We start from the raw sequence: 23,614 nt of genomic DNA on the forward strand, positions 1-23,614 counted from the left end.
CATGTAAATTGACATATACAAATGCAAAAGAGCTTCTTAAAATAGGAAGCAATAATTTAGATGAATTTCTCTCTCTTTTTTTTCTCTGAGATTTTCCCAGATTTTATTTAATTCCACCGCAGGGTATACAAAAAGTTGGAGTAGCTATAAGAAAATATCTGCGGCACACACACTCAACAGCGTCTACAAACATCCAGCATAATTAAGAGAGGTCTGAATCCAGTCAGGTAAAAATAAATCTGCCTAAGTAGAGTCCTGCTCTATGATTTGATGTCTCTGCAGCTCATTTCTGTGTAAATGTAGCACAGCCCGGCTCCCACCAGCTCTGTGTTTAAACCCAGGAGTCGTCGTCTCCTCCTGCGAGGGAGAATCCATTAAAATCTCCCGGGAATAGCGAGGTAGCACAGCTGCCGCCCCTGTGAGGCAGAAAAAGTGTTGTGTTTGCAGATTGTGTGTTATTGTAGTGGTTTTTCTTCTTCTTCTTCCTCTTCTCCATTTCCTCCCTCTCATCTGAATCTATCTATGTGCTATATTTGTCCACATTTCCTGTTTTATTGTTATGGAGAATGGGACTTGGGCCATTACACAGCTACAATTCATGCAAATGCTATCGAAACCAGCAACGCAACTTTTTGCGCTTGGTGCCTCGCCAGAATAGAAATCAGCCCCCTGCCCCGAACACACAACAACCATCCTCCCTCCCAAATTCTGATAACATCTCAAAACAGTTAGAGCTGCGACTTGTGTTATTCTTATTACAGAAATATTTTAGTATATTTTCTGCAGAACACAAAGAAAAGTCATTATAAAAGCCAGTGTATCAAAGCTTTCATTGACGCAACCATTTCAAGGTCTATGATTACCACAGAAGAATAAAAGAAAGGGAGTGAAAAAAATGGGATATAATCAAGGACCTTTCTTATGATTTCTTTAATCTTGAATTTTTGATTACTCTTTCAACTGTCAATTTCTACATTTATTGTAATATTGCATTTACAGTACATCAGTTGAATTCTCAAATAGAACATTCAAGACATGAATCCTATATGAAAACTTGCAAAAGTACAGCACATGCTGGCCACACACTGACTAACATGCAGGTTTATATTTTGCAGAGTGTAGAAAGAATATGGTAATGAGTAAAGGTTGATTAAAAACTGTCTGGAAGGAAAAAGATAGTATCATCAGGTAGCAGACTTTTTCATGGCATTGATCTATGATTTCATGAATCATTATTCTCACTGTCAGGGAAATACATTTTTCTCATGCTACAACTATGCCTTGAATATGATGAGATATTTTTTAGGTGTGGTTCAATATTGTATGTGTGCTTAAAACAACATTTAAAATTAAATTGATTACTATAAAAATAATAATAAAAATAAAAAAATTAAAAAAATCTTCCCTTATTTTTATAGACAAACTTTTAAAGGATGACTGAACAACTGAATGTAGAAAAAGCTGTATTATACACTTTAATTATTAGTTCTCTTTAGGACTCTATCATACATGGGAGCAATGCAACGCCAGATGCAACGCAATTTTTTTTTTTCTTTTGCTAGTTTTAGCCTGACGCAGCTATCATTTTCACATCCAGTGCCACATTGTTTAAATAGCAAATGCAATCATGCCCATATGTTCACCCATGAGCATGTTGGTCTGAAACCGAGGTGTGTTTAATTTTGTGTAATTTAAAGGGCGCATTAAAGCTGCACTATGTAACTTTTCCGTCTGCTAGAGGGCGCCTATTCAAAACAAAGGCGTAGTTTGATGACGCCAAGTTTGAGCTCAGAATCTTAGGACTCGGGTAGAAATCATGTTCATGGATGCGATTATTAACGTTACTGTAGTATGAAGCAGAGCAGTGCAGAGTGTTCTGGGAGCTGAGCAAGGGCGCTGGAGCGATTGTTACGCAATCACGCGGCTTGCAAGCAGCGGGACTTTTATTATGAAGGGACACAGCCCCCTATGCCATTTCTCCTTTTACAGTCATGAGCATGAGGTAACGCAGCTCTTTTTATCGTTTTAGATACATTTAAGTGTGTTTAAAATTGTTATGACGTTTATCTGTGCATTTGCTCAGCGGTTGCTGTGACACTTGTTCACACTGCTAAGAGTAAAGTGTTTCTGCAGAATAAAATCGAGGGTAACGCAGATATGTTGCACTTGACAGGAGGCTCCCTCAGACATCCAGGCTCTTTGGTTAAAATAGCAATTTTCTCACAATTTACAAATAGTTGAAAAAAAATTGGGTTTACAAATATTGTAACTCAACTGAGCGAATTGTATAACACTGGTCTAGTGGTTTTTGGAAATTTTACTACACAAATAATACATAGTGCACCTTTAAGTAATATGCACCTATAGTCGGAAGTACAATGTGCATACACTACTTATTACACACACAGGGGCGCACAGCAGCACACATACATACACTCTCTGGAGAAGCTTTCAGTCTTTCCGCTTGTGCAAATTTCACCATAATAGCGAATATGCCATGGTGCAAGCACAACTGGCTTTTAAAAGGGTCATGAACTGGCTTTATATATATATATATATATATATATATATATATATATATATATATATATATATATATATATATATATATATATATATATATATATATATATATTTATTTTTGAATAAATACACATATATATATATATATATATATTTTTTTTTTTTTTTTTTTTTTTTTTTTGAATAAACTATTATATTAACCCTTTCACCACACTGTAGAAATTATCATAATTTTAACTATAAAAGGCTACAGTAAAATGATACAGTAAAAACCTGTAAACTTGGTCATTGGTAAGTTATGTACCATATATGGTGAAGAACTGTAGACAAACTGTAAATTGACATGGCTAAAAATGTAATTCATAAATCGAACAGTTTAATCCAAGTCTTCTGAAGTGACAGGATTGCTTTACATGATGAACATTTCACTTAGGCAAACATTGATCTACGCACATACATTGAGCCAGAGGCGGACTGTAGTGAAGTATTTTTACTGTAAAAAAGGACATTTTTCAATTTACTTCACAACATTCCAAAGCATAATATTGTACCTTTTACTAAATAGAATACATCAAATATGGTAAACAGAAGATCAAACGTGCTTGTTTGCTCACTTATTCTGAAATTAATTTTTCATCACTTACAATACGGGTATTTAATTCTAAGAATTACTAACACCCCATTAAATTAAAGCACTGTAAATGTGGTCTTCAAATTATTACAGTTCTTGCAGGAATATAACCGTTATTGCCTGACAATTGCTTTTCATTTAGTAAAGCTGCTAGAAATACCTAATTTATGGCTAATGTACATTGACTGAGGTTTGATGATCAGCACAACAGCCACTGCACCATCAGAACTGGATGTTTCAAATAAATGACTGTGCAGCGCAAAAGCCAGTTGTTTCTCATGAGCAGTTTGAAATTGGATTTTCTTTTGTTCAGTAGTCTGTGAATGTGTTAAACATACAGTGTTTGTCTAGTCTCTTCAGGCCTAAACTAAATCACGGCTGGCATTCCATCAGCGTTGTTTCTTTGAAGATACCTCCTTGATCCCGCATTTTCATTTTTGTTTTATGTGGAATCCATCTTTACCTATTTTATGCTGCCACAAGGAATATTAATGTAGAGTCTCTCAGAAAAGTGGTGTCTCATCACTGGAGAGATAACATTGTTAGGAGCCCATATCCAAACAATAGCACATTGAAGGCTGAGTAAGCAACGTATGTGTCCCATTCTGCTTTCTCAGATCAGAATGGGAAATTAGCATCCTATTGGATGCTTTTCCCTCTATGATGAGAGAAACCAAATATAATCTTGATGCACAATTTCTCCAGACACGCGGGATGACAGATATTACCATGCAGGATAACATTTGTTGTCGGTTGATTACTCTAATGAGAATTCACACGAATATGAACTGCTTAAATGTTATTGAAATTAGGCTTAATTGCTGATGGCACCTTAGGTTAATTTGTATTCCCTTGCCCAAATGTGTGTTTGTAGATGGAGCTAAGAGTTTGTTACAGCTCTTATTTAGTAAGGGGGAGTGAGCCCGGTACACAATGAGGACAGGGTCTGACAGAGGTTGGTGAGAAGATGCTTTCTAAGCTACTTTGCACAAAAACATCATCCTTACACTTGTCAATAATAGACATTAGAATCCATTATTATCAGTGATGTTGTTTACACTGGATGTGGATTATGACATACTCCAAACACTCATAATACTTCTCATAAGAAGGACAAATGGATTTGCAACAGTCACGTTCAGTGTAAACATGGTTTTAGACAGGTCAGAGAATATTACTATAGGTTTATTTTTTACTGATGAATTATGTCATAGGTGGTGCTTAACCTAATCCAGATACTTTCCTGTGAAATACACTACTCAAAAAATTAAAGGAATACTTTTTAATCAAAGAACAGCATCAAGTCAGTTAAACTCCTGGGATATTGATCTGGTCAGTTATGTAGCAGAGGGGGTTGTTAAGTTTCAGCTGCTTGAGGTGGTTCCATGTTTTGTTTTGTTTTACGCCGTATTTTTCTTATATTTTACCTTTATTTCACACTGCTGTCTCCACTGTCCTTTGAACGGCTTGTTTGCTTCCTATTTCTATGAAGCCAATCCCTCCGAAAAATGCAATGGTCTTAGATTGGTTAGATGGCCAAATGTAGTTTCATGTATTTTTATTGGCTAAAGTGCCAAGCACAGTTTGCCAGAAATGCCACAGCCCATACCATTACGGGCAGAAGTCACATGTGCGGTTTCTAGCAAGGGTTTATGATGTCACCAATCCAGGAAGAAGCTCATTGTAGTCCAAACTGGTTGTTTTTGTAGGCAATAAACTGCCATAAATTTAAAAGACCATATCTCTGTTTGCATTGCACTTTCAGCGCTGTAACTTTGCAGATACTGTTTATGCTCAAGCAGACACATTATACACTAACTAAAGTTAAAAAATTGAAACCGCATGCAACCACCCCTTTAATGAAACTATCAACAGGCGCACTAGATGGGCAACAAAGAGACAAGCCCCAAAACAGGAATGGTTTTACAGGTGGAGGCCACTGCCATTTTTTCCCCAACTCATCTTTTCTGACTTTTTTAAGCAAAGAGAGCTTCAGTGCATCCTTGTCCTCGTGACGTTTAACAGGTTTTTAAACCAGTTTTGCATTTGGCTAAGGTCAATGTCACTACTGGTAGCATGAAGCGATACCTGGACCCTACCGAGGTTGCACAGGCAGTCCAAATCCTCCAGGATGGCACATCAATATGTGCTAATGTTAGAAGGTTTGCTGTGTCTCCCAGCACAGTCTTAAGAGCATGAATGAGATTCCAGGAGACAGACAGTTACCCTAGGAGAGCTGGACAAAGCCGTATAAGGTCCTTAGCCCATCAGCAGGACTGGTATCTGCTCTGCTTTGTGGAAGGAGGAACAGGATGAGTACTGCCAGAGCCCTACAAAATGACCTCCAGCAGGCCACTGGTGTGAATGTCTCTGACCAAACAATCAGAAACAGACTTCACAAGGTTGGCCTGAGGGCCCGTTATCCTCTAGTAGGTCCTGTGCTCACTGCCCGGCACCATGGAGCTTGTTTGGCATTTGCCATTGAACACCAGAATTGGCAGGCCTGCCACTGGTGCCCTGTGCTTTTCTCAGATGAGAGCAGGTTCAACCTGAGCACATGTGACAGTCAGGTAAGGGTTTGGAGAAGCATGACTGGTTTGGTGGTGGGTCAGTGATAGTCTGGGGCGGCATATCCTTGGCAGGACGCACAGACCTCTAGCAATGGCACACTGACAGCCATTTGGTGCACAACAATGCCCTGCCTTATGTCGCAAGAGTATGCAAGCAGTTCCTGGAGGATGAAGGAATTGATAACATCGAATGGTCACCACTCTCACCTGACCTAAATCCAAAAGAACACCTCTGGGACATTGTGTTCCTGTCCATCTGACGTGCAAGGTTGCACCTCAGACTATCCAGGAGCTCAGTGATGCCCATGTCCAGATCTGGGAGGAAATACCCCAGGACACCATCCGTTGTCTCATTAGGAGAATCCCCCGATGCTGTCAGCTGATGTCGGAGCAAAGTGAGCGGCTGCTTATATGCTCCGGAAGTTAATTTAAAGCTACACTGTGTAACTTTTTAAGTTTATTCTTAGCTAAAAACACTTAGTTCTTTCAAAAATATATGTGCTCATTAATGTATATTTGCTTATTTCAAATAATAAAGTATTCTCGTAAGTTTATAATATGCCATTGAAAATACATACGGATGAGGGGTTAGAATGCCGGTCGCCATGTTGCCCCTCCATCTTGAAAGTATATTAGCCAAAGAAGGACATACCCGTAAATTCAAGCTTCGCCTTTTACATTTTAACACTCGATGGCACCGTGGCACTGAGGGGGAATGCCATGTTAATCTTGGACGAAGTCGGCCACCGTAAGAGTTAAAACGAAATTGGAATTGAGAGGAACAGAAACTGGATAGTCATTTACCTTTTCACCGCTAGATGGGGGAAAATATCACATAGTGTAGATTTAAAGATTAGATGGGTTCACTCCTCCCCAAATTATATTTAGGATCTTAATTTGTCAGAACCGTTTAATGTTGAGTTTGTTTTTTATTCAAGGAAGGATGTCAGGGAACAAAGCAAAAAAACAGACAATAATTAAACCTATTCCAGATACTTTCTTGTGAAACCTGTCAAAGACTAGTACATTTCTAGTAAATGACAAAAAATTATTTTAATTAAATGTGATTTTTTTTTTTTATTATTACTAGAAAGAATAAAATCTTATTTTTTTCACACTACAATAATTTCCATTTTATTTTTTTTACAATGTGGTAGTGTTAGTGTTGTGCATGTATGATTGTAAGCTCAGGCCTGGTCAAATGAACCAATAATACTTGTTCATTTCTATGATTTTTTTTTATAGGGTTTTTCTCAAATATAAATTTTAGTTTTGTCAAAACCATTGAGCCATTGTGCTACTTTTAAGGAAAGATAAAAAACAGACATTTATTGGTGATAAACATAATCCAGATACTTTCTTGTGAAATGTCAAAGAGCTGTTCCATTTCATCTTTGTTTTGTATTGTTTTTCAGCTTAATTATTGATGCAGACTGCTTTTATTCCCATTGAGCGCCCCATCAAAGAATAATTAATAGCATAGGGGAAAACGTTCTTTGATTCCTTTCAGACAGAACCTGTGAGAGCAGTAAAGAAGAGCTGTTTGGCTGTGAACTGAGAGCACATGAAACATGCTGTATGCAAGTTTGGGGAGAAAAAAGCAGGAGGTGATTGGAACAGTTGAATTGCATTTCTTCAATCAAAAACCCACTAAATTTAAGTTCCCTCCATATCTTTGCTTGATTTTTTTTAATCACTTTCTGGAAATTTTTCAACAACAACAATTTAAAGATTACAACATTAAAGTTCTATCTACCTCACTAAAAATATAAATTATAATGATTACTTAAAAAACAACACAACATTTACAAAATGAAAAGCACTACATAGCGACATGTGTTGTTTTTTATTTTTTATTTTTTATGATTTAAGACAAACCATTTGCAAATTCATCAGTCAGTACATGAGTATTTTCTCCTTACAACTGCAGTGTACGTGTCATGGTCAGACTCGGAGACTGAGATAAGGTTAAACTTAAAGAGGTCTGAGTCACTGAGAGGAAACAGTGAGTGGAATGGAGAAGTTGGTGAAGGCAAACACCACAGAGCAAGCCAGAATAGAGCCAGAACAAGGACCTAAGGTGAAACAGAAGCCGAAGGGATGAGGTTCCAGGGTGCAGCCGACTGGTCAACGGGCAGAAGTGGAGCTAAGGGCTCGGTAGCCAGAGGAAAAGCCAGGGGATCCTCATGCCAAGGCAGAGCTGAAGACTGGAAGACCAGAGGTGGTTCAGAGTTGCTGGTTTGAGCTAACTAAGGAGGAGCAGATGAACTGAAGGGAGCCAGTGGAGGAGGAGGAGAGGGACTGAAGGGAGCCAGTGGAGGAGGAACAGAGGAACTGAAGGGAGCCAGTGGAGGAGGAGCAGAGGGACTGAAGGGAGCCAGTGGAGGAGGAGCAGAGGAACTGAAGGGAGCCAGTGGAGGAGGAGCAGAGCGACTGAAGGGGGCCAGTGGAGGAGGAGCAGAGGGACTGAAGGGATCCAGTGGAGGAGGAGCAGAGGGACTGAAGGGATCCAGTGGAGGAGGAGCAGAGGAACTGAAGGGATCCAGTGGAGGAGGAGCAGAGGGACTGAAGGGAGCCAGTGGAGGAGGAGCAGAGGGACTGAAGGGATCCAATGGAGGAGGAGCAGAGGGACTGAACTGATCCAGTGGAGGAGGAGCAGAGGGACTGAAGGGAGCCAGTGGAGGAGGAGCAGAGAGACTAAAGGGATCCAGTGGAGGAGGAGCAGAGGGACAGAAGGGAGCCAGTGGAGGAGGAGCAGAGGGACTGAAGGGATCCAGTGGAGGAGGAGCAGAGGGACTGAAGGGATCCAGTGGAGGAGGAGCATAGGGACTGAAGGGAGCCAGTGGAGGAGGAGCAGAGGGACTGAAGGGAGCCAGTGGAGGAGGAGAAGAGGGACTGAAGGGAGCCAGTGGAGGAGGAGAAGAGGGACTGAAGGGAGCCAGTGGAGGAGTAGCAGAGGGACTGAAGGGAGCCAGTGGAGGTGGGGCCGAAGGACTGGCTGTCTTTGGTACAGGAGGTAGGAAAGGGAGGCTGGGGGGGGGGGGGTCACTGGAGCCGCAGGAGATTTGGAACTCAGCTGGACCAGCAGAGATGCAGGAGACTTGGAGCTGGGCAAGGCTAGTAGAGACTTAGGAGACTTGGTTTGGGAATAGGAAGGAATAGGATTCTATTATATTGAATGTACTCGTAGGCAGCAACTGTACATGAGGAAAGGAGGCATGCATAGAATCCAACTCCACACCAGCAAATTCCCCTAGAATCCCCATTGGGATGACCATGGGTGCTGGCTCTCACACCGCGTCAGACATGACGGCTGGCTCTGGCACTTGGAGGAGTAGGGCTGCAAGTTCTGGCTCTGGGGTTACCTTCTCCATCTGTGGCTGGTCCTTGTTCTGGCCCTGGATCTGGCTCTTGACTCGTGGTGGGATCTGGCTCAGGTTCTGGATCTGCGGTGAGCTCTGGCTCAGTGACCATGGGTGTAATGAGCTGTCTAAGTTCAGGGTCTGGGACAATTGTTGGCTCTGACCCTTGACTCTAGGGGGGCTCTGGCTCGGTGCTGGGTGTTAGGGTAGAGAGGGTCTGCGCAGGAATTCAGAGGCAGGTGGTGTCTCTCAGATGGAGACCGGCGACACCAGGAGGACTGGAGTGGGCTGGGGAGACTGCAACTGAGGGGCAATATGTCTTCATCAGAGAGAGAGAGATGAATTTAACAGCAAGCAAGTGAGTAATTGATTGGTCAGAATAATGATGAGCAGATGACTATGAAATATAACTGAGTCTCTTTTCCTTTACCAGGGTGATAGTGGAGCAATGATGACTGGAGCAGGAGTGTAGAGAGAGCACACAACACTTCAGACAGCATCGTTCGGACTAGACTGTCAGCCCAAATCAGATTTAGCAACTGTTAACGGGGGGGGGGGGGGGGGGTGGACATATGTGTTCATATGTTGTTTGAAAAATCCTATTCAAATCCTATTCACTATGTTTTAGTCAGACTGCTCTGATTAGATTTTGTGCTGGTAATGTGACTTTCTTACACCACGTAAAATGTAAACGTCAGACGTTGTTATAGGAAACATGCTTCAGAAATTTGACAATATAATGAAAGACAAGTTTTGAAATGACAGAATGGAATAAAGCCACACATACCAGCCTTTTATGACACAATGTGGACAGTCAATAAATTCAGATCAGATTCCAATCGGATACACAAATAATTTGATTTGGACTGGCAGTGTGAACAAAAAAAAGTGACTGTGAGATGTGTGATCTTATCTTAGTGCAGATTGGAGTGCTGATGGTACTGTAACAACATTTATACCAATCACATCAACATACAGGGCAGCACTTTTTTCAGAGTGAGCAAAAAAAAAAAAAAAAAAAAACATTTTAAGAAGGGACAGGAAAATTGGGTATATTGATTATGTATTTGATGTATTACAAAGTTATATGTTATGATATGAAGTTACATTTCTAAGGCTGCTGATTTTTAGAAGGCAGCTGTTTGACTCTGAGATGGCGAACGGGAACATTAGCGTTAAATTACAACTAATTTGTCATACAGTGCAAGAGAGACGCTTTCTGCACTGAACACGGCTTCAGGACGTTGCGCTTTAATATAAACATTGAGTGGTACATTTCGGACAGGAACGTTTTGATGCCATTTTATTTTCATATTACCTCTACCTAGTGTTTATAAGCACAACTTTGATATGTTTATGCAACCACTAAACTTCTGCTGTTCCACAAGTGCCACCTACTTGCAAAGAGTGAATTTGCATATTCACCTATATCTGACCCATATTTTAATGCAGCAATGTTGTAAATATTATTGACAATATTAATTTATTTAGCAGGGAGCTAAATTTACATATTCATGGATTCCAGGGGGACTTAATTATAGCATTTTTATAACCAGTTTTTTACCTTTATTCCTATATGACAAAAACCAAATGATGGGTCAAAGTTAATCACAAGAAGCTTTTCCACAAGCTGAGGCCAATACTAATATATAGTGAAAAAATATGAATAAAGTGAGTTATTTTGATGAAAAAATATCAGATGAGAGCTGTCTTGTTCAAGAATGATAAAACGTTCTAAACAATTACTTTCCACCTGGTCAAATGTCATTTATTGACATACGAAAGTCTAAAAACCCAAAATACCTTGCATAAGCCAACAGTATCTATCGATTATCTTTTCAGTAAAACTGATCCATATGATCCAAAAGAAAGGCCAAAGCATTAAATATGTTATAGTCTGGACGCAATAATACTATACTGGCCTCAGGTCTGACCTTTTTTCAATAATCCTTCACCTCCAGTCAAGCTATCAGAGACAGCCTGCAAATCCTTCCCCAGAGTCACCCAAAACCTTAAGGATGTAAACAGTAAGCCTATGAATTCTTGCTGTTCACCCATTTCTTATTCTTTCTTTTGCTATACGTATATCTTTTGAAGACAAAACGCATTCAACAGACTCTTCATCATTATAAAATTCCTCTGCCAATAACAAGTTCCCTGTACACATAGCTAGTCCTAGCAACCGACAGCTCCTCTGCGGACATTAGAGACCACGGAGAGTCTGTCTACTGACCATGCAAATTATATTTTATATTTGGGCTGCGGTGAAGATTTGTAGAAGTGCAGGAGAGTTTCTTGAAGTGTAATAATATCCAGTGCCGCTTAAAGCAGAGGAGGTATTAAAGTAAAAACATAGGATGGGTGGAATGGAAAAGATTGGAATTCAAAAAACTCAATGCACTGAGAAAAAAAGAAAAAAAAAGAAAAGAAAAAAAAACTGGTGTAGGATTTACTTAGAAACATTTTTCACTTAGAAATTGCTAATAAATTTTACAGATAATTAAAAAGTAACAGCAATTAACACATTTAATTAAAATGTACCTCTGAACTACTGAAACAGTATTTCATAAAACATACTCCAATAATCTTCGCAAATTCAAATAATAATTTTTACAGCACGGTAGTGCTGAGCATGTAAACTCAGGCAGTAACATGGAGACTGGGCAACTGAGCCAATAATAAACCCTTTTCACATTTCCAGGTTTCTCAGCGCAGAAGTCGTCATAAGTGGGTTACATTTTATAGCGGTGAATGAGAGAAAACATAATATTTAAACATAAATATTAAATATATATATATATATATATTAGGGATGCACGATATTATCGGCACGACATCGGAATCGGCCGATAAACGCTTAAAATATAAAAATCGGCATCGGCCGATATGAAAACATTATGCCGATATGCCTTGCCGATATGATAACCTGCAATAACTCACGTGTGCAAGGAGTGCTACAGCGATAAGACCATGTCAGCACTGCGATCATTCTTCAAGTGAAAACAAGAAAATACATTGCATGTACAGTGATTTATATTGACTGTTTTTAAATGCTGCCTTGAATTTCTGAATGCACATACAGAAGGACGTGACCGTCAGCAGCAGATTTGCCACGTTTTCACAACAAAACTAGCCCAAAACAAGCCCAATCGCGTCTCCCCACTCTCTAGCGCATGCGGCAGCCTCCACAACAGCAGAAGCTCCTCCAGGTCTTAGTGCCCTCCAGCTAGACCACTATATATTTATACATGTAGTGGGGGCGCTGTTGTTACAGTAATACAATGAAAAGTAGCATACACAAATAAATTGAAGTTACTTCTTGTTCTGAATAAACAAATCAGTAATGATGTCATAAATCACAAGCATGACACTTGTAAATTAAATACTTTTATATACAGTGTATTAATCTGTAATAAAATTTTACGAAATGGATGATGAAAAATAATCCAAGGAGCTCTACAATAATTGTAGAATTAAAAGACAGCATCAATGGATGTCATGCCACCCCCACTTCATGTGCACAAACGTTAAATCCAAAAAATACAATATTTACAGCTGCATACAATATTTACAGCTGCATCTGGGGTGAAAAATTACTGACTTTATTATTGTTATTTTCAGAGCTTTTAATATACTCTTATCATAAAAATAACTTTATTAACATTTTTTTATCTTCAACAAGAATCCTTTTAGTAAAGATACCTCAGAAATCTGAAACCAGAATGAAAAAAAAATAGTTTTTGCTCAAAATGGTGTTGTTTCCAAACAAAGGGAAAAAATAAACATATATCGGCATCGGTATCGGCATCGGCCAAAATGAGCTGAAAAATATCGCCATATCGGATATCGGCAAATTCCAATATCGTGCATCCCTAATATATAATATACATAATATATATATATATATATATATATATAAAAACTTGGATTCCCATCCTTAACATGGACTAAGTTATAGTAAAACTAATGTTAACTAATACAACCTCATTGTAAAGTGTTACCGCTCTATTCACATTGGCGGAATAGTTCAGAGCAGAACAGAGCTCTCGTCACTTGACGAGTCGAGTCCGTGAACGCGTAAGGCACTGTCTTTATAAAGTGTCTTCTTATTAAACTGTTTGTACACTTACAAAGTTCTCAATGCTTCGGTTTGCATGTAAGGACCCTCATTATGCTACCGTGTTAGTGTGAGGCTATTTTGAGCCTTGTTAGTGGTATTAACTAGCGATTTAATTTTACTACCCCTATAGACTAGCATTATAAGCTAATCTGTTTTTAGAGATAAAACTCTTTACATTCGATTTTCATGAAAACGAATCCCAGAAAACAATCTACTCGGTAACCATCTTTTAATTTCACCTAGGTTAATTTCTCATCGGAGTTGTCCTTTAATGTTAACTAATGCATTAAGTAATGTTAAAAATTACATTTAGTACATTTAGTCTTTACATTATAAAAAATGGCGTGACTAACTAACATAATTAAAGAATTAATACACAATAGAGTTAAATAGTATGTGTATAGATATCTAGAGAGAAGACATAGCTGCCTCAGTGATTCATGTTTCTCATAAGAAAAAAAGTACATAATTTCATATTTTACATATTTTCAATAATCAATAATAATGAATTGACTAGTTTAAGGTTTTGATGCAGCCTTCATAACAAAAGCCTTTGAATTTATTTTCAGAAGAATTAAGATGCTTTTATTTTTTTATGTTTTGTGCCCTGCTCTCTCACTAGGAAGCATGTCCAGTCTTTAGCTAAATGTGGGTCGCCGGGTTTGGAAATTCCCTGTGCAGCCTGACAAGTTCACTGGCAGTCTTTTATGAGATGGCCAATTTATCCAACAACGCAGAGCCCATATTCATATGAATAAAACATCTGTCTGCACTGTGAGACTGAAGACAGACAGATGAACCAACAGAACAAGTAATGCAAACAGACATATCAACATAAAGCCCAGACATGATTTGCCAATTTCTTTGTTTGCTTTCCAGCCTTTCCCAGCAGTGGCAAGATTGTACTTGACACAGTGGATATATACAACAAAAAGTGTAATTACAAAATGGACCATTAATATATAACAAATTGTTTTGCAGCATGATTTGAGAATGATCCAGATAGAATCTTCTGCTTCAATGGAAGCAAGAACAAGCACAAATTTAAACTGATTAGTGATCTAGAAACGGTGCAGAATCCTGCAATGCTTTGTTTTAAATTGTTTAAAACTTTTCAAGATGAAATTTGAATTAATGTGGTCTAAAGGTAGCCTGACAAGCCAGACCCACATCAAGATGTTTGGTCTGGAAACTCACCATAGACAGGGCTCAATCTGAGGGGCGGGATAAACGGTTGTCTTTCAAACTCCCTCTGCACGCGATAGGATAGCGCTACAACCAACCAGAGCAACGAAGGCGAAGCAGAGCTCGCTGACAGATTAAACATTCGCCGTATCCGGTTGGCTAAACTCCGAACACATCTTCCCTTTTTAAGAATGGCTTCAGTGCCGTTCTTTGTTCTTTTCTCAGAGAAAAGCTTAACTCCAAGTCTTCCAGAATCGCAGTCAAAGCTGATTCGAAAGACCGCCACCGTTCGCCAGTTTCTGTGTTTACTAGAAGCACGCAAACGCAATTCGGCCGTCGTCATTATGGCCCCGCCTGCCGACTCTATACATGATGTGATTGGCCCGGCAAGAGTGAGGGGAATACAGCTCAGAAGGGTATTGAGAGTTCCTAGACGACACTTGCGGGCAGATTAAATTTGCTGCCGCTAGGGTGCGTCTAGATTTCTAGGCTAGTCTAAAGGCCCATCCACACCAAGAACGATGACTAGCCTATAACGATAACTACATTAGCGTCCAGACAAACGCATATCATTTTGTTTATTCTATACCATAGACCATAAAGAAATATGAACAGCACCCATAGGATTCTGAAGAGCAGTTTTGAAGCATCAAGTAGGGTGAGTGTGTGTCACCGAATGTCACTCCCGGATAACTGAAAATGGGCAAAGAGGCGGGATGTGGATTGAGCTGAGGTGACGTGATGACTTAGAGACAGCAGACAAACGGCTATCCACCCACTGCATGAAAAAAGGTGTATCCGGACCCGTATACTCCTGTATACACTGCTGAAATTCGGAAGAATCCGGGAGTATACTGGCCGGATAGGTCAAATTCCATGGATCTGTATATATCCGTATACATCCGGAATGATACCAAATCGGATGTATGTTGTGGCCGTATACTTCCATGCTACAGCCATTTGTTGCCATGGCAAGTAATCCCATCAGGTTTTTTCAGGAGACATTTTCACACCTCTGAGCAGCTTTGCCTCCCATCCCCTATTGGCCTTTCAACTCAAACTGGATTGGTTGTTCTTTTAAAACCACTCCCAAAACCCAAACTGCTATTGGAGGACAGGGCACATTGAAAACCCAGTAAAGTGATTTTATTGGTTACTTTTAAAACTTAGCCCACCCCAGGCCTTATAGCTTAGTGATTTGATTGGTTATAGGTCAGCTATGCAGATACTGCTCATACACCATAAACCCCACCCCCCTCTCCCCCCAAAGGAAAAATACACACAAAAATCAATTTAGGAAAATATGGAATATTTATTAAGGTACATAAAACATTACCAAGAGCATTTTAAACAAGCAAAAGAATAGAATGGAGAAACAAAAACAAGTGAACAAAATGTATTTAAAAGGGATGAAAATGTAAAGAACAAAAAACAAAAATAAAGGCATTTAAAAGGAACAAATAAACAATATAACTATATAAAATAAATACAAGTTAAAATGAAAGGGTAAAAAAGGCATGAAAAATAAAATTAACACAACATATTTAAAAGTTGGCGATATAAAGAAATAAATACACAGTGTATCTAAAATGTAACATCATAAAATGAGACAATGCAAAAATGTAAACATTATAAAATTAGAACCAGAATGTTAAAAAAAGGTTATATAAGATACATAAATGTTCTAAGTAAATAATAAAAATAAGTGGAAAAAAAAAAAACTCCCAAAGAGCATTGTAAACATATATTATAAAATGAATGGGGGAAAAAAAGTGAGCAAATTCTATTTAAAGGACGGCGATGTAAAGGAATAAAAGAAAAAAAAAATGCATATAATATATGTTTTAAGTAAACTATATATATATATAATAAGTGGAAACATTTCCAAAGAGCCTTGTAAAAATGCATTATAATGATGCACTGATGATGTGACATCTGTATCATCCCATTTAACAAGTCTGGTTCGTGGCACTTGGCAGAGCGCAGACAACCGTGGTTCTGTTTGGTGGAGACCTCACCATCCACACTGGCCTTCCATCAACAACAGCATCATCTTCATCAGACATCTGCTCTATTGTTGCGGTCTCTCACAGGTCTCTTTCTGCGTTAGCTTGTACAACCCTGGACCTGGTCTCCAGCAACTGCAAAACATGACAGTAATTTAACTACTAAAACACAGACTGTTTACATGTGCAACAATAATGCAACTATGTATTCTAAGAGTAAGGTCTTAATCGCAGGAAGGTGCTCACATGACAATGAGAACTCTTCACTCCAGTTTACATGCAATTTGCATTATTCACTAATGAGTATGGTTATGTCACACTCAGATTTGATCAAAGTATTGGGTTTATATTAGGTAAAGTTTAATCACAATATTGACAAAATCATATCTCCTAAAGAGAAAATAAATGCTTAGCAAGTTTCTTAACTTACCCTTCACTTTCTTTGACGGTTCTTTGCCATGTTGTTCATAGTGTGTCTTTTTTTGGGCCTTTTCAGGCTGAGCCACAGAATACTTCCTCCGTGGTGTCTCAATATGTCTTGCAACCTGATAAATAAATCATGAATAATTGTAATACCAATAAAAGTAAGCAAAACAAAGCACACATGGTAAATATTAATATAAAATTACTTTAAAAAAATAATACAATCTTTAAGATTACCTTTTACGCATTCAGGGTCAACATCTGTAACAGTTGTCCTTAATTCTTCAAAGGAAAATGGTCAAAGCGAGGTTGTGTGATGACTATTCTGGGGGGAAAAGTTGCAGTTATAATTAATGAAATTCAGTTTTGGCATTTCAAATCCATATGACGTTAGAAGTAGGTTAACCTAACATTTACAGTATACAATAAGCAGTCTTACCCAGTTTGTGGATCGTATTTGTGTGGGTTGTTCTCTGAATTGGGTTTCACACAAAGGCACCTTACAGATTCCTGTAAAGTTTGAAATTAAAATGCGTTTAAACGGATTCACAATCTGCAAGAACCACAATATTTTCAAGTTTGAATCAGATGGCCATCAAAGTAACCGCTGGAGACAAAACACATAACGTTATTAGGCTAACGTTAATTGTAAGCCAACTTTGGTTTACAGGCACATTATATAACAATAACTGAACTTACCTCACGTTACGTGCCCTTTTAAATCTTTTCAGTGTTGTTCGGCTCTTCCTGTAAGTTAGTCTGTGCTGCTCATACTTTTGCTCGAGAGAATAAAGACGCTGGAGAGCCTCTTGCAGAAGATCAGCCTGTTCATGCTGTGCAGATATTAAAGTAGTAAGCTGACGAGATTTCTGGCCGGAGATCAGCTGCTTCATCAAGGCATTCACAGTGACTGGGCTTGAGCTTGAGGCTGCTTGTCCTCCTTTGTTCAGTGGAGTAGAAAAACCAAGGTTCCTTTTACTCTCCATATTAAATCTGTCGAAAATGATCGATTCCAAATCTCAACCAAACACCAAAAAAAAAAACAATCCGTTCTCTGTACTTCCGGAAACAATGCGGAGGTTTCAACTTTCGCGCGCTTGAAACAATACACTACTATTGGGTGCGCCTCCGTCCCCACCTTTATTGTGAGTGGTTGATTTCAAACCTCAAACCGCCCCCTCTTTGACGCGTGTTGTTTGCTTGCTAATCCCCACTCAAACCACGCCCTCGGTATGACGCGTCGCAGGTGTATCTTTAATTTGGTGAAAAAATATAATGCTGGACAGTGGACATAATTATCTATCAACATGGAAGGACAACCACCTGTTGATAATAATACGAGAAAGTGAACTCGGCGGTTTTGCAACCACTGCAACGAGAACGTTTCACATGCATATTTTTATCTTCACAAAAAAAAGTTTTTTTTCACAATGGAGCGATTACAGCTGAGACAAATCACAACACAGAGCTGGAAGAGGGTGCATGTGATGAACTTCATCCAGACGAAATGAGACCTGTGGACTGGGATGATGCTGGTATTCATTTGGGTAAGTTACTGAACATTTTTTTTAATGTAAAACCAAATGACAAGTAAAATAAGATGGTGTTCACTGATGTTCATGATCTGCTTTGGTTAGAGTTGACACACAATAGTGATTTGCTTGTTTTCAGAATGTAGTAAGTTTGTGTTTTTTCCAGTATAGGCATAAGTCTTGTTAATACATTGTAACTTTTATTTATTACAAATTTGGTCATAGCTGTATTTGCTGAACATTTAAATCATGACGGGCCATTCATAACAATAACTAAAGTTATTTGGATAAACTATTACGAATGGCCCATTAACATTTCTATGGCCCATCATGACCTGTACACATGCTGTACTGTAAAGTGCATGATATGTGATTCTAAGGGATTTTAGTAAACAGCTGCTAACTTTAAGATAATGCTAGACAAATGCTTAGCTCCAGCCATTAATCAATTGGTATTGTGATGTTTCACTGTTTAAACTAAATCTTTGTATTTAGCTTGTGTATGTAAATTTGTGTGTAGCTAAAATCGTTGTATTGTTCTTTAATTGTTACAGAGGACATTGGAGACCAAGAGCAAGTTGATTTCTGCATATTTGAAGAAACCAAGCATTTACATGAGAACCAAGATTCAGCAGATCTGAAGGCAAGGCTCCTTACATTTAAATTGATGCACACAGACAGATGTGTATTGTTACACTTACACTTCTATTAATTTTTTCTAAAAAAAAAAAAACTCTAACAAATGTCTTTTTTTTTTTTGAAGAAGAAGAAGAAGAACGCAATGAGCTGCTCAGGCTTTCCTTGGAGCTCAGTGAAACGTCTTTAGATGATGACGGTGACCATGAAGAGCAACATGTCTTTACAGATGGTCAGCACAGTGAACATTTGGATTTTAAAGATGACAAACCTGAAGAAGATAATGACAATAGAGACAGCTCTGCTTTATTACTTGTAAAGCTATTAGCAATAATGCTTTTAACCTGGCAAGCATTGTTCAACATTTCAGACAATGCCATCACTGCACTGCTGCTATGCCTCAGACAACTGATGGCTCATTGGAAATATTCTCAGTGTTGATTGGTGTCTCCTCTGGGTTTGCCACTGTGGCCTTTGGCTTACTCGGTTGGGGACACACAAACTATAACACTAAATTTATGATCGAAGTTATTCAACTAAATATACAAATAAAATGAATTAATTAGGTCTTATTTAATTCTATAAACTATAATATTGATCTGCCAACATTTTTGACCCTACAGCCAACTAAAACTTTGTTGCAATACTGTCTCGTTTGACACTGTGAGGCTAATTTGAAACAATCGTCATTGTAAAAGCGCTATATAAATAAAGTTGATTGATTAATGCAATTTGCTGGTATGATTCCCAAGACTTTATATTAACTAAGAAAATATACTAGTACGACAACTTCACTGAATATGTTGTCTGTCCAAAAACATGAGAAGCTTCAATGGCAAGGAATATCTGTACCCCAAACTAACCTATTTACAAGAAAGTAACTCCGTCATTAGAGACCTTGGTAAAAAAGACCTGGGTTTTTTAAAAAGAGAGGCGTGGAGAGAAATACAAATTCTTGGACGAACCAGTCCTCGACCCAAATGCAGAGCTGCGTGCTGGAGTCATTAAGAGATTTCTTATAATCAGTGTTAAAAACTAACACACGTCCTATACGCCATGTTGTTGCAAAGGTTTTGTGGTTGCACCCTCATCCAGACAGATGTTTCTTTGGGAACCCTGTGGAGGTATGGCACACAGACATATTTTGAGCATATCTGTGTTTTTTTTGTGTTTTTAAAGCCATGTTTTCATTATTTCACATTAATGTACATTCCTTTTTATTAAATGTTATTGTTATTAACTGCATTTTGTAAAACTTCACAATAAATGTGTGTTATTCTAAAATGGTTGGTTAATCTTCCTTTATTTGTTCCATTCAATTCCTTAATTTAAATACTCTGTTTTTGTGACTATATGTTCGGGGTGTTTATTTTGTAGTGTTTTTATAAAAACTTTGATTAAGAGTCATAATCCTCAATCCTGAAGTCCTCCCCTGCCACCCCTCCCTCTGAGAACAGCCAGCACCTCAGTGTCATTAACATATGAAAGGCCTTCTTCACACCTAACAGTCACCAGTCCTAGCACCCAGCAGTGTTTCAGCTGTATATTTCCGTGAAATTTCACGGATGCCTGTATATGTCCGCATATGTGAGGTTTCCGGGTGTATCTTGAAATATACTGTTCCGTGTTACTCTGATCCGCTTTTTCCCACATACGTCCGGTAAACCTCAAATTACACAGGAGTTTACCATGCCCGGATAATGCCGTATTCCAGGGTTTTCATGCAGTGACCCGTCACTCAAAGTGGCCCTTAATTATGAAAAAATGTAAGGCTTTATATAATGTAAACAAATGAGTAATACAAACAAATTCACCCCCCTCACAGTTGTCATGAAGGGCAAAATTAGCCATATAGGCCAAAACCACAATTTGTAACAGGCTGTAAACTGCTGTAAAGTTGGGCATTTTCATGGGGTTTAATGAGAATCTTAGCAGCCAGTCGATGAAGTGCAGTTTAAGTCACTTCCATATTAGGTGTGATCGACATCTGCTGCGGCTGGATACATACGAACGGCGAGAGTAGCCGAGTGCAGGCGGGGAGGAGCTGCAAACGGAGACGCGAAGTCGGACACTTTCTACCTCCCGCAGTGATGCTTACGCTGTGTTTGCAAACTTTATCACAGGTTAAATAAATGCAATATTTCTCAAATACACAGATGTTTCAAATGCCATTTTCATTCAATACTTTATGTACTGTTTAATAAAGCGTCTTTTTGGACAAGATTAAAGTTCAACATATAAATTTACACTATTAATGTAGTGGTGTCAACAGTTTTTATCAGTTTTAGTTTGATAAACATGACAATATAACATCGCGACTACATGAAAGTATTAGCGTAACATAAGGTTTTAGAATAAACACGAAACACACGTGATCGCTGTCATGCGGTGAATCCGGCCAATCATGGATCAGCTGTGTCGTCATCAGAGCTCAAGCAGCCTGCTGCAGCCACCCTTGAGAATCTGCACTGCATCAATGGCTGCATCAGCCGGCTGCTCTCGAATCGCTCTTGCGATACTTTGTTGACATACGTCACAGTCACGTGCCGTCGGCGCTGCCTCAAGTCGGACAACATTTCTAACCAGCATGCACTGCTTCAAGTCAGCCGCCGATCGGTCTGCGCATCGCTGGGTGAAGTCGAACAAGCCGCACAATTCTGAATTGGCTGTCAATGTAATATTTTCATTCACCAGCTGGTAAAATTATTCTAATGCTGCGTTCACACCGCACGCGAATGACGCAATTCGCGCAAGAGATTTACATGTTAAGTCAATGCAGAGACGCAAATAGGCATTCTGCGGCACAATTTGCGCGAATGAGGCGGCACGAATGGCACAATGCGCGCGAATGAAGCGGCAATGATCACGCGAATTGAACGCTTTGAACCGCGCGAATCGCTCAAATTCAGATTTTTCGTTGAAAAATCTGAACTTTGGCGGATATTCGCGCCGCGTTAACCAATGAGGAGCCTGCTTACTGCTGTCACGTGGTGAAGTGACGGATGGGAAACCCATAGGGGAACCCCGAGGCCAGAGTCATTTAAAAATACTACTGTGTATTGTGTCACAAAATGTACTTTTAATAGTTTTTCAGGCGAGAATGTAGTTGTTTAAAGCTCAAATATGTGATTTATTTATTAAGAGAGCTCCTTTTTGAAAATTTGATCTGGTGTTTTCGGAGTTGTAAGACCCAGGCGATCACCGGAGCTCAGGGCTCATCAACCCCGGTGAGAGCAGCCTTAACTCGGTCTTTCTGCCGACTGCCTGGCAGAACCCCCTCCCATGACGTGAATTCGCGTTTGTTGTGTAGTGAATGTAGTGAATGCGCGAATAGCACGATTTATTTGCGTCATTCGCGTGCGGTGTGAACGCAGCATAAAAGTGATTGCAAGGATGTCATTATTGTTATAGTTGTGGTGTTTTAGTAGTTTATAGTATTTAACATTTTTAATTAGCTATTATTTCTAAATTTTAGTTTTTATTTTAGTAATTTTGTTGTGCTTTTTTAACGTTTTAAAAATATTGTATTCATTTATCATTTTCCCTGAGAATGATTTGAAACAATATGTTAAATTTTTCTTTAATATCTAATTAGAGGGTATGTGGCTTATTTAAGGTCAAAAATTGTCCAGATACAGTTTTACAGGTCCATTTATTTTATTACGTCACAGTATGTGATGTCCATGTCCACCTCTTTTTATTTACCTATGCCAAGGTTAATTCAATTTTTCATTCTAGGGCACTTTTAATATGTATTAATATATATTATTTAAACTTCTGTTTAATCTCTTTAGGTTTTGATCTGTTCTCAGTTCATTTTTCCATGTGTTATTTTAAAGTTCATGTTTATTTGGTTATTCTGTTCATGTTATTCCCTCTTCCCATCATGTGATCTTGGCATGTGGTTCCTGGTGTGTCATGATTTCAGTGGTTCATTGTCTTATCGTGTTATTAATCTTCTTGCATGTATTTACAGTAAGGCCTCCCGTTTGCTATGTTCGGTTATGTTTACACAACAAAATTGTCATGAAAACATTGTATGCAATTTGGTCTTTCATTTACTTGACAATTGTGTTAGGAGGGTTTAACAAACACACACTTTTTAAAACAGGTTTCAAAGTGCACGATTTGAAAAAGTGAATTTGTACAAATGGGGATTCACCCAATCAGATGACGACTTTGAAACCCCTGAAGTGTTTCCAGATAATGTGCAAATGCTGTGACGCCAAACTCCCTCATGGAAGAAGAACGCTGTCGTGTTACAACTGTGACAATGAGCACCTACCAGGATCAACTAGATTTTCAAAAGTAGGCGAAGTTCATGGCTCCATTGTTGCAGTAAACTCGAACAACGTTAATGAATGAATAATTTATAGATGCACGAACTGTGATTGGTTTGCGTGACATGCCAGTCAAACGCCCTTTTTGCCGGTCCTTGACCACTGAAAACTGAGATAGAGTTCAGACCTTCTGCCGTCAGTCCTATGCTTACGTATGTGTACCAGCCTGGCATGCATAATGCAGCCTTTTTAGTAATAATGTCAGATGCGTGTGAAGGGATTTTCTGCTTTTAGCACATTGTTGTCGTGTAAACATAGCTCATATATTCTGTAAAAAAAACACAGA

At 38.8% G+C, this 23,614-nt stretch overlaps 1 protein-coding gene and 1 long non-coding RNA gene across 3 annotated transcripts in view; both read right to left on the reverse strand.

Annotated features, from left to right (window-relative positions):
• Positions 1-23,614, reverse strand: part of LOC137045142 (uncharacterized) — a 395,631-nt gene that overhangs the window by 39,167 nt on the left and 332,850 nt on the right. The window lies entirely within an intron of this gene.
• On the reverse strand, positions 16,359-17,793 carry LOC137083048 (uncharacterized). 2 transcript variants are annotated; one of them, XR_010906444.1, is made up of 5 exons: positions 17,520-17,548; positions 17,260-17,330; positions 17,058-17,145; positions 16,828-16,942; positions 16,359-16,532 (listed from the first exon to the last, which is right to left on the reverse strand). It is a non-coding gene; the product is annotated as an uncharacterized lncRNA (long non-coding RNA). The 2 variants fall into 2 exon arrangements; XR_010906443.1 differs by having other exon boundaries at positions 17,260-17,793.

This window comes from Pseudorasbora parva, chromosome 1, assembly GCF_024679245.1.
Source record: "Pseudorasbora parva isolate DD20220531a chromosome 1, ASM2467924v1, whole genome shotgun sequence".
Lineage (NCBI taxonomy): Eukaryota > Metazoa > Chordata > Actinopteri > Cypriniformes > Gobionidae > Pseudorasbora > Pseudorasbora parva.